The sequence below is a fragment of the Theropithecus gelada genome, chromosome 1 (assembly GCF_003255815.1).
Source record: "Theropithecus gelada isolate Dixy chromosome 1, Tgel_1.0, whole genome shotgun sequence".
Lineage (NCBI taxonomy): Eukaryota > Metazoa > Chordata > Mammalia > Primates > Cercopithecidae > Theropithecus > Theropithecus gelada.
In genome coordinates, this window is record NC_037668.1 from 215,370,900 (window position 1) to 215,383,802 (window position 12,903).

General features: G+C 38.2%; 1 protein-coding gene across 1 annotated transcript in view; it reads left to right on the forward strand.

Annotated features, from left to right (window-relative positions):
• KMO (kynurenine 3-monooxygenase) overlaps positions 1-12,903 on the forward strand; it is a 59,790-nt gene that overhangs the window by 39,852 nt on the left and 7,035 nt on the right. The window lies entirely within an intron of this gene.

Genomic DNA, 12,903 nt, shown 5'->3' on the forward strand with positions numbered 1-12,903 from the left:
ATTCTCCTGCCTCAGCCTCCGAGTAGCTGGGACTACAGGCGCCCGCCACCACGCCCGGCTAGTTTTTTGTATTTTTAGTAGAGACGGGGTTTCACCATGTTAGCCAGGATGGTCTGGATCTCCTGACCTCGTGATCCACCCGCCTCGGCCTCCCAAAGTGCTGGGATTACAGGCTTGAGCCACCGCGCCCGGCCAATATGGACATTTTAACAATATTGATCCTTCCAATCCATGAGCATGGAATATCTTTCCATTTTTTTGTGTCCTCTTCAATTTCTTTCATCAATGTTTTATAGTTTTCATTGTAGAGATCTTTCACTTCCCTGGATAATTCCTGGGTATCTTATTTTATTTGTAACTATTGTAAATGGGATTACCTTGTTGGTTTCTTTTTCAGATTGTTTGCTCTTGGCATATAGAATTGCTATTTATTTTTGTATGTTGATTTTGTATCCTGTAACTTTACTAAATTTGTTTATCAGTTCTAATAGTGTTTTTGGTGGAGTCTTTAGGTTTTTGTAAACATAAGGTCATATTTTCTGCAAACTAGGATAATTTGACTTCTTCTTTTCCAATTTGGATGTTCCTTATTTCTTTCTCTTGTCTAAATGCTCTGGCTAGGACTTTCAGTACTACATTGCATAAAAATGGTGAAAATGGTCATCCTTGTCTTGTTCCATATTTTAGAGGAAAGGAAAGATTTTCTGTTTTTCCTCATTTCGTATGATACTAGCTGTGGGGTTGTCATATACAGCTTTTATCATGTTGAGATATATTCCTTCTATACCCAGTTTTTTGAGAATTTTTATCCTGAAGGGATGTTGAATTCTACAGAATGCATTTTCAGCATCAATTGAAATGATCATATGGTTTTTGTCTTTTGCACTGTTTTGATTTTGCACTGATGTTCTTCAGACATGTTGGTTGGTAGTTTTCTTTCTTTGTTATGTCCTTTCCAGGTTTTGGTATCGGGGTGATACTGACTTCATAGAATGAGTTAGGGAGAATTCCCTCTGTCTCAATCTTTTGGAATAGTTTCAGTAGGATTGGTGCCAATTCTTTGAATATCTGGTAAAATGCAACTGGGAGTCCTTCTGGGCTTTTATTTTTTGTTGACAATTGTTTTGATTACTGATTCAATCTCACTGCTAGTTATTGGTCCTTTCAGGGTTTCTATTTCTTCCTTATTTAATCTAGAAGTTTTGTACATGTCCAGAAATTTAGCCTTTTTCTCTAGGTTTTCTAGTATGTGTGCAAAAAGGTGTTCCTAGTAGTCTCAAAAGATCTTTTGTATTTTTGTGGTGTCCGTTGTAACGTCTCCAGTTTCATTTCTAATTGAGCTTGTTTGAATCTTCTCTTATACCTTCTTGGTTAAACTAGCTAATGTTCTATTGATTTTGAGTCTTTTTTCAAATAATCAACTTTTTGTCTTGTTGATCTTTTGTATTTTTTTGTTTCAAATTCATTTGGTTCTCTTCTGATCTTTGTGATTTCTTTTCTTCTGCTGACTTTGGGTTTAGTTTGTTCTTGTTTTTCTAGTTCCTTGAGGTGTGACATAATGATGTCAATTTGTGATTTTTTGAACGTTTTTATGTAGGCATTTAATGCTATAAACTTTCCTCTTAGCATTGTTTTTGCTGTAACCCAGAGGTTTTGGTATGTTGTGTCACTATTATCATTCATTTCGAAGGATTTTTAAATTTCCATCTTGATTTCATTGTTAACCTCAAAATCATTCAGGAGAAGATTGTTTAATTTTCATGTATTTGTATAGTTTAGAGATTTCCTTTTGGAATTAATCTTGAGTTTAATTTTCCACTGTGGGCTGAGAAGATAACTGGATATGATTTTGATTTTTAAAAATGTACTGATACTTGTTTAATGACCTATCATATGGTTTATCTTGAAGAATGTTCCATGTGCTGATGAGAAGAATGTACATTCTGCAGTTCTTGGATAGAATGTTCTGTAAATATTTGTTAGATCTATATTTTCTAGAGTGTGGTTTAATCCATTGACAGCACTAGACAGATCATTGAGACTTCTGTCTCAATGTAGTTTTAAAGTCCCCACTATTACTGTATTAATTTCTATCTAATTTCTTAGATTGGGTGATAATTGTTTTATAAATTTAGGAGCTCCAGCGTTAGGTGTATATAAATTCAGGATTGTAATATCTACTTGTGGGATCAATCCTTTTATCATTATGTAATGGCCTTCTTTGTCTTTTTTTTTTAACTGTTGTTTTAAAGTCTGTTTTATCTGATATAATAGCTACTCCTCCTTGCTTTCAGTTTCTATTTGCATGGAATATCTTTTTACACCCCTCTACCTTGAGTTTGTATGAATCCTTATGTGTTAGGTGAGTCTCTTGAAGACAGCAGACACTTGGTTTCTTATGTTTTTATCCATTCTTACAATCTGTATTTTTTAAGAGGAGCATTTAGAGCATTTATGTTCAGCATTAGTATTGAGATGTGAGGTGCTGTTTCAGTCATCATGTTAATTGTTACCTAGATACTTTGTTTTCTTCATTGTGTTATGTTTTATAGGCTCTGTGAGTTTTATACTTTCAAGAGTTTCTATACTGGTGCATATCAACCTTTTGTTTCCAGATTTAGAGCTCGTTTTAGCATTTCTTATATGGCTCATTAGGTAGTAAAAGACTCCTTCAGCATTTGTCCGAAAATGACTTTATCTCTCCTTTGTTTATGAAACTAAGTTTTGCTGGATATAAAATTCTTGGGTGACAGTTATTCTGTTTAAGGAGGCTGAAGGCAGGACCCCAATCCTTGCTGACTCGTAAGATTTCTGCTGAGAAGTCTGCTGTTAGTTTTCCTTTAAAAGTTACCTGTTGCTTTTGCCTCACTGCTCTTAGAATTATTTCCTTCATGTTGACTTTAGGTAACTTGATAACTATACGCCTTGGGAATGTTCTTTTTGTAATGAGTCTCCGAGGACTTCTTTGAGCTTCTTGTATTTGCATATCTCAATCTGTAGCAGGGTCAGAAAAGTATTTCCTCAAATTAGTTTCCAAACTTTTTACTTTCTCTTCTCCCTCAAGAATATCAATTATTCTCAGATTTGGCCATTTTACATAATCCCATATTTCTTTGAGGCTTTGTTCATTTCTTTTGATTATATTTTCTTTATTTTTGTTTGATTGGGTTAATCCAAAAGCCTTGTCTTTGGGCTCTGAAATTCTTTCTTCTACTTTGTCTAGTCTATTGTTAAAATGCTCCACTGCCTTTTGTAATTCTTTGTGTGTCTTCCATTTCTAGAAGTTCTGATTGGTTTTTCTGTAAAATATCTATCTCTTTAGAAAATTTTTCATTCATATTTTGAATGTTTTAAATTTCTTCATGTTGTGTTTGACCTTTCTCTGGCATCTTCTTGAGTAACTTAATAATGTTTTGACATCTTTATCTGGTATTTCAAAGATTTCATCTTGGTGTGGATCTATTGCTGGACAGCCAGTGTGATCTTCTGGGGTTGTTATAGAACCCTGTTTTGTCATATTACTGGAATTGTTTTTCTGGTTCCATCTAATTTGGGTAGACTATTTCTTCTAATTATTTTTAAATTTATTTTTGATTCAACTGTGTTTTTCTTTAATTTCCTTTTTACCCTTTAAGGATGTGATTTTAATGGTTATAGTTTATTGTAGCCTAATTCAGCTCTTGCTGCTTTCAGGGTTGAAGAGTCTGTGTGAGTTCCTTGGTTATGGAGAGTCTTTGTTTGATGACTGGCTTTCTCAGATGCTGGTTGTAGTAGCAATGTCCTTGGTGTGCATACAAGTTCACTTTCTCCTATGGGGTTGGAATGGTAGAGATATTTTGAAGCTCATCTCATTTTCCATGATGTGCACTTTTTTATTTATTTATTTTTTCCCCAATATTTTATTTACTGGGTTGAATAGTTCAGGTTTCAGGCCAGTAGAGAAGGTGTCCTGGGCAGAAACTATTTATGGCTAAAGCAGGTGGATAAATGCAATATGAAATGGTGGGCAGAGGTCCCAGCCTTGACATAGGTGGTTGGGGGAGCTCTCAGTGAAACACACTGAAGTCTTTTCAGGGGAAAGGGTGAGAGCCACCTCTCCTCCCTTTTTCCTTCTGGCCTCCCCTGCCAGGCCAGCTGGAAAGTGATCCACCTCCCAGATACATCCCTGACCCAGTGTTCTGGCTATTCAGATCAGACAGGCACCTTTTTTCACTGCAGAAATGTTGATATTCCACGTAGAGAAGAGTTGTGACTCTACCTCTTGTGCAAGCCTGAGCCTGAAGGGTGCTCCATCATGTGGGGCTGCAGTCACCCTGAAGTGTTCCAGAATGGCTGTCTGTAGGACACCCTTACCAAACTTCCATGGGAGAAGCCCATCCCCACTGTGTTTGCAGTGGTGGATGAGGAGGAAAAGAAGTTCTCTTTTCCAAGACTCTTCATGAGCACCAGGGCTGCTTGACTATTGGGTTAGAACTGCAGACTTTTCTTGCTGAGCCCAGCACTGCAAACATGACTCTGATGAAATAAACTTCCCACCAGCAGAAAGATCTGGGACTCCAGGCCTGCTCTCCAGATTCTTTCGTCCCATGGCGTGTTTCGTTGATGTGGTACACTCCTCTTTCCCCTGGGACTAGGAGTCCCTGAGAGGTAGACTACTGTGAGTACTGTTGCTCCTCTAGGTCCACCCACACAGTGGGGCTGCCACACTTGAGGCCACCATGGGGAATGTCTGCAAGGGATCCAGTAATGTGACCTGTCTTCCAGCAGTGGGTACCAGTACCAGCTCTGATGGAGGTGGCAGGGGAGTGACACAGACTCTGTGATTTCTTGGCTATAAATAGGCTTAGTGTGTTGGCTATTTCAAATGCAGGTTGTAGGAGTAATTAACTGATCATGTAGACAGACTTAGGACTTCCTGGTTAGCCAGGGTGGTGCAGATGATGGTGTGTATTAATCCGTTTTCATGCTGCTGATAAAGATATACCCAAGATTGGGTAATTTATAAAGAAATAGAGGTTTGATGGATGCACAGTTTCATGTGGCTGGGGAGGCCTCACAATTATGGTGGAGGGTAAAAGGTACTTCTCACATGGTAGCAGACAAGAGAAGAGTGAGAGCCAAGTGGAAGGGGTTTCCCCTTATAAAACCATCAGCTCTCATGAGACTTACTACCACAAGAACTGTCTGAGGGAAACTGCCCCCATGATTCCATTATCTCCCACCAGGTCCCTCCCACAACGTGTGGGAATTACAGGAGATACAATTCAAGATGAGATTTGGGTGGGGACACAGCCAAACCATATCACGGTGATAGCTGAGGTCACACACAAATTTTCTCCTTCCTGGGTGCAGGTTATTCTACCTGCAGATGCTGTAATGGACTGTGTCAGTTGGCTTCCAGTCAGGTGGTGGTACTTGCAAAAGAGCACCAGCTGTGGTGGTAGCAGTGCGATTTCTGCTTGCTTTTTGTTACCTGGGGGAGGTACTCTGGTTTCTTATGTGATGTGCCCATCACGTAATAAAGCTCCCAAAAGTGTCTGTACTTTGTGTTAAGCTACCAGGGTAGGTGGAGGGGCGAAGCCTGGTCAGGGTTGTGTTGGGCAGGTCCATACAAGCAACACAAGCAGCATTCCCTGTAGGGGCCAGGGGACAGTTCTCTGGCCACTAGGGTAATGATTCAGGGACGAGGACAACTGCCTCTGCTTCACTGAAGAGTTTGCCCAGCATTTAGGGAGTAGCAGGCAGCAGTAAGCTCCACCCAGCTTCCATGCACTTGGCAAGGCAGGCCTTACTTCCACAGTGTTCTGCTAGCAACAGCTAGCTAAGTTCCAGGAAGTCTGTGCTCAGAGCTCAAAACTGTCCTAGGCCATAAGCCTTCCCCTCAGAGACAGCAACTGTGACTTTCAGGCCACTCCCCTCCCAGTCCACCCACAAATCCAGGGCACCCAGCTTCTGCACTCGTGGCTGTGGTACACTTCCCATTCACCCCCTAGTTCCGGCCAAGGGAGTTCATCCCCACTTGAGATTATATCACGGATTTTAGTTGGGAACTTCTCTCAACCTGTGACGGCTGCCTGAGTTAGCTTGCAGACTTCCGTGAGGTTCCCAGTGATGTAGAATCAGCAATAACCTCCCTTGGTCTGTACTGGAGACCGGGAATGTCCACAAGTCTCTTCCAGCTGGTGCTCCTGTTTTTATATTCCCCACTGCTCACTAAATCAGTTCCAGTGCTTGGTAGGGTTAACGCCTTCCCCCATGGGCTGGATTGCCAGGTTCCCCAGTGGGGATTTATGTCCTGGAGGCAGGCTCTCACCCTCTCACACTTTGAGGACTTACAATTTTTCACCTGGTTTATAGTATAGATTGCAGCCTACCTCTTCTTTTAAAGGGTCTTATGGTTTCCTTCCATTTTCCTGTTAAGTTCCTGTGTTGCCTCCTGGAAAAAAGTTCATAGTGTGTATCTCTACATATTCTCTACATATATCTCTGCATATCTCTACACCACATCTTATCTTTCCAAGTGGGAGAGGCATGCTAACGCTGCCTCCAATTCACTGTCTTAGGGGGAAAACTTTTTTTTTTTTTCCTGCAACTAATTTTGGATTCAGTTTGCTCTTGCTTTTCTAGCTCTTTAGGGCACAATTGTTAGGTTGTTTATTTGAAGGTTTTCTTTTTTGATGTAGGTATTTATTGCTATGCACTTTAACTTTAGTACTGCTTTGGCTGTATCCCATAGGTTTTGGTATGTTCTGTTTCCATTTTCATTTGTTTCAAGAAATCTTTACATTCCCTCATTGGTCAATTTCTTCATTGACCCAGTGGTCATTCAGGAGCATATTGTTTAATTTCCATGTGTTTGTATAATTTACAAAGTTTCTCTTGTTATTTATTTATAGTTTCATCTCATTGTGGTCAGAAAAGATACTGGATGTGATTTCAGTTTTAAAAATTTTTTTTGAGATTTTTTTTGTGACCTAATATATAATCTATCTTTGAGAATGTTTCATGTGCTAAGGAAAAGAAACTGTATTCTGCCTTTTTTGGATAATATGTTCTGTAAATATGTATTAGGTCCATTTCTTATAGACTGTTTCTTTATTTTATGTCTTGATGATCTGTCCAAAGGTGAAACTGGGGTGTTGAGGTACCCAGCTATTATTGTATTGGGGTCTATCACTCTCTTTAGTTCTAATAATATTTGCTTTCTATATCTGGGTGCTCCTATGTTGGATGCATAGATATTTACAATTATATTCTCTTACTGAATTGAACTTTTTGTCATTATATAATGACCTCGTTTGTTTGTTTTTAGAGTTTTTGTCTTGAAATCCATTTTATCTCATATAAGTATAGCAACTCCTGCTCTTTTATGATTTCCATTTTCTTGGAATATCTTTTTCCATCCCTTTATTTTCAGTTGATGTGTGTCTTTATAGGTGATGTGTATTTCTTGTAGGCAGAATATAGTTGAGTCTTATCTCTTTGCACATTCAACTGCTGTATGTATTTTGATTAGGGAATTTCTTCCATTTAGTTTCAGAATTATTAATGATAGGTATGGACTGACTACTGCCCTGCTGTTATTTCTTTTCTGCTTGTTTTGTTGGTCCTCTTCTTCCTTCCTTCCTTCTTGTTTTTCTTTGTGTAAAAGTGATATTCTCTGGTAGTATGTTTTAAGTTTTTGCTTATTATTTTTTGTGCATTTACCATAGGTTTTTGTTTTGTGGTTACCATGAGGCTTGCAAATAACATCTTACAACCAAGTATTTTAAACTGATGACAACTTAACCCTGATTAGAAAAGAAGAAAAAAAAAAAAGAAAAAAGAGAAAAGAAAAGAAAAGACAAAGAGAAAACTAAACAACTCTACACTTTAACTTCATCCCCTTGGCATTTTGAGGTTTTGTTGTCTCTATATTTATCTTTTTATACTACCTCTAAAAAGTTCTTGTAATTATTATTTTTGATACATGTGTCTTTTGGTCTTTCTACTAAAGATACATACATACTGCCGTTACAGTGTTAAGACTATATTGTATTTGTCTGTATACTTACTATTACCAGTGAATTAGATACCTTCAGGTGATTTTTTTTTCTCATTTGTTAACATCCTTTTCTTTCATATTGAAGATCTCCCTTGCGTATTTTTTGTAAGACGGATCTGGTGTTGATGAAATCTCTCAGCTTTTGTTTGTCTGTGAAAGTATTTCTCCTTCATGTCTGTAGAATAATTTTGCTGCATACAATATTCTAAATTGGAAGCCTTTATTCCTTTAGCAATTTGAATGTGCCAATCCGTTCTCTTTTGTCCTATAAGGTTTCTGCTGCAAAGTCTGCTGCCAGACATATTGGAGCTCCTTTTGGTTATTTGCTTATATTCACTAGTTGCTTTCAGGATCCTTTCTTCATCCTCGACCTTTGAGAGTTTCATTAATATGTGCCTTGATGTAGCCTTATTTGGCTTGAATCTGTTTAGTGTTCTATGATCTTCTTGTACCTGGATATTCATATCTTTCTCTAGGTTTGGGAAGTTTTCATTATTATTTCTTCGAATAAACTTTCTACCATGATGTCTCTCTCTATACATGTTCTCTTTAAGGCCAACAATATTACATTTGCCCTTGTCAGTCTATTTCCTGGATCTTACATGTATGCTTAATTTTTTTTATTCTTATTGTTTCCCTCTGACTGTATTTTTATACGGACTGTCTTCCAGCTCACTAATTTTTTCTTCTGTTTGGTCAATTCTGCTATTGAGAGACTCTGATGCATTTTTCAATTGAATTTTTCAGCTCCAAAATGTCTACTTGATTTTTAAAAATTATTTCAATCTCTTTGTTAAATTTATCTGATACAATTCTGAATTCCTTCTCTGTATTATCTTGACGTTTGTTGAACTTCTGCAAGACAAGTATTTTGAATTCTCTATTTGAAAGGTCATATATCTTTGTCACTCCAGGACTGGTCACTGGCGCCTTATTTAGTTCGTTTGGTAAGGCCATGTTCCTTAGATGTTCTTGATGCTTGTGGATGTTTGTTGATGTCTGGGCCTTGAAGAGTTAGGTGTCTATTTTGTCTATTTTGTCTTCACAGTCTGGGCTTGTTTGTGCCTGTCCTTCCTGAGATAGCTTTCCAGGTATTCCAAGGGGAATGAGCGTTGTGATCTAAGCTTGTGGTCACTGCAGCTGTATCAGTACTAGGAGGTGCCCTAAGCCCAGGAATGTTACAACTCTTGCCAAGTCATAGAGGCACAATGATGCTTCTAGATGAAACATTGCCCTAAAGGGAGAATTCCTTGGGTTACTAGGCAAAGTATCTCAGTCTCTTCTCTTTTGTTCCTTGAACCACAAGAAGTTTTTCTCCCCATGCTGGGCTGCCTGGAGTTGGGGGAGGAGTGACACAAGCACTCCTGTGGCCACCACAGCTGGCACTGTGCTGGGTCATACCTGAAGCTAGCACAGTACTGTGTCTTGCCTAATGCTCACGGTGACTACTGCCTGGCTACCACTGATGGTTATTCAAGGCCCAAGGGCTCGTTAGTTAGCGGGTGGCGAACCCTGCCAGGACTCAGTCATTGCCTTCAAGGAAGAAAATTCCCTTCTGGCCCAGGGTGGGACTAGAAATGCCATCCAGGAGCTAAGGCCTGGAATCAGGGACTTCAGGAATCTAGTTGGTGCTTTATTTTATTGTGGCTTAGATGGTACCTAAGCAGTAAGACAAAGACCTCTATATTTTTCTTCTCCTTTCCCCAAGTGAAGGGAGTTTTTCCCCAAGCTGCACTGCCTGGAGTTGAAGAAAGGGGTCCCATGTTCTTTAAATCATCTCTAGATTACTCATAATACCAACACCTAATACAATAGAAATGCCGTGTGTATAACCGTTATACTGTATTCAATACCTAATACAATAGAAATGCCATGTATATAACCAAATGCCATGTATATAACATTATACTGTATTTTTATTTGTATTCTTTTTATTGTTACATTATTTTTATTTTTATTTTTTGAATATTTCCAATCCAGACTTGATAAAATCCATATATCCAGAACTTGGGTATATGCGGCTGACCATATAGTATTCTGTTCAGTTAGAGAAAAAATGTACCAGTAGCTCAAAATTTGGAAACTTGGCTATCAGCAATTCAAGACTTAATGTAAAAAATTTTTTTTTCTAGGTACTGTGTATAAATATGTAACATTAGCCTCAAAGAAAGAAAATAATCCAAAATTATCTTTCTTTTATTTATTTACTTATTTTTTCTTTTTTTAATTATACTTTAAGTTCGAGGGTACATGTGCACAACGTGCAGGTTTGTTACATGTGTATACATGTGCCGTGTTGGTTCACTGCACCCATAACTCATCATTTACATTAGATATTTCTCCTAATACTATCCCTCCCCCAGCCCCCCACACCCTGACAGGCCCTGGTGTGTTATGTTCCCCACCCTGTGTCCAAGTGTTCTCATTGTTCAGTTCCCACCTATGAGTGAGAACATGCGGTGTTTGATTTTCTGACCTTGCAACTCATCATCACTGGCCATCAGAGAAATGCACATCAAAACCACAGTGAGATACCATCTCACACCAGTTAGAAAAGCGATCGTTGGGGGAAGGGGGAGGGATAGCATTAGGAGATATACCTAACATAAATGACGAGTTAATGGGTGCAGCACACCAACATGGCAAATGTATACATATGTAACAAACCTGCACATTGTGCACATGTACCCTAGAACTTAAAGTATAATAATAAAAAAAAACCCTAAAAAAAAAGAAACGCGATCATTAAAAAAACAACAGGTGCTGGAAAGAATGTGGAGAAATAGGAACACTTTTACACTGTTGGTGGGACTGTAAACTAGTTCAACCATTGTGGAAGACAGTGTGGCGATTCCTCAAGGATCTCTTTCTTTTCTACCTTTTCTTTCCAAAGGAAAGGGAAACCTGAGTGACAAGGTTAAGTAAAACTATGAGCTGATTAGATGTTGAACACTACTGCCTTCATGGAAATTTTACTATTTTGGCTAGAAAAAGAATTCAGAAAAGAAATAGTGTTTAAAAGTTGAACATTCATTTCAAGGAATCCTAAACTAATTTGTGTGTGTGTGTGTGTGTGTATATGTGTGTGTGTATGTGCTAATAGCTTCATAATCATTAATCTTATATTATTTTGGTTATTGGCATATATTCCAAGTAAAAATAGCTTGTGAATCTAATCAATTATATTTTCCACAAAGCAGCGGTAAACATTTTGTTTTATAAAAACATAAGAAGACATTAATTGTAGCACAGTGGATAAGTGCCTCGGAGGCATTAGAACACTTGGTTTTAAATCTTGGCCCCAGAATTTACTGCAAATATATTCTTGCGCAATTTACTTACCTTATCTTTACTTCCTTATCTATAAAATTGAAATTTTAGGCTGGGCGCGGTGGCTCATGCCTGTAATCCCAGCACTTTGGGAGACTGAGGCAGGTGGATCACTTGAGGTCAGAAGGTTGAGACCAGCCTGGTCAACATGGCAAAATCCCGTCTCTATTAAAAATACAAAAAAATTAGCCAGGTGTGGTGGCAGGTGCCTGTAGTCCCAACTACTTGGGAGGCTGAGGCAGGAGAATCGCTTGAACTTGGCAGGTGGAGGTTGCAGTGAGCCGAGATCGTGCTACTGCACTCTTGCCTGGGCGACAGATCAAGACTGCATTTCAAAATAAATTTTAAAAAATCACTAATTAAATTTAATTAAATTGGAATTTTAATAGTGTCTACCTCAGAGAGTTGTGAAGAGTAAATGAATTAACTTAAACAAAAGAATATAAAACTGTTATCTCAGCCCTATATGGTATCTCTCACTTCTATAGTATTGAGACTATATAATTGATTTGACAAATAAATCTGCTTGTTTCAGATGTAATCTTTATAATTGATGTGAAAAATATTTTATTTAAAAAATATCTTTAGGCCAGGCACAATGGCTTATGCCTGTAATCCCAGCACTTTGGGAAGCCAAGATGGGCAGATCACTTGAGGTCAAGAGTTCGAGACCAGTCTGGCCAATGTGGTGAAACGCCATCTCTATAAAAATACAAAAATTAGCTGGACATGGTGGCGCATGCCTGTAATCCTGGCTACTTGGGAGGCTGAGGAAGGAGAATCATTTGAACCTAACAGGTGGAGATTGAAGTGAGCCGAGATTGCGCCACTGCACTTCGGCCTCAACAACAGAGCGAGACTCCATCTAAAATAATAATAAAAAAGAACAGAAAAAGAACAAAAAGAAAAAAAAAATCTTTATACTACCTTTAAAGCTGTAGCTTGAATTCCTAGGAAGCAGGAAACATTGTTTTCAATTCTCTATCCTCTCTGTATTTAGCATAGTACATTACTAATTTTGTGGACTTCTTAATATTGCTTTAATCTTGAGTTATAGGAACTAAATTAGTATGTAAGCAGTTTTATCCTATCATTAAATTGCTCTAAATGTGAATCTTAAAGACTTGAATAGTTTAATTGTAAAACTTATGGTAGAGCAATATAATGATTTCTTCTTCTCAAAGAAGTAATGGAATCTATCAAAATTAAAACAGTAATGTAAAATCTTGGTCGAATTTCAAATTGCTATATCATATATATGTAAATTGGACAAAGATAACACAGTCAAGCATGAAGTCTATTTTTTTTCCTTTTTCTTTTTTCTTTTTTTTTTTTTTAGACAGGGTCTCGCTCTGTCACCCAGGCTGGAGTGCAGTGGAGCGATCTCAGCTCACTGCAACCTCCATCTCCCAGGTTCAAGTGATCCTCTCACCTTAGCCTCCCGAGTAGCTGGGACCACAGCCACACACCACCACACCCAGCTATTTTTTTTTTTTTTTTTTTTTTTTTTTTTGGAGGGGGTCTCTCCT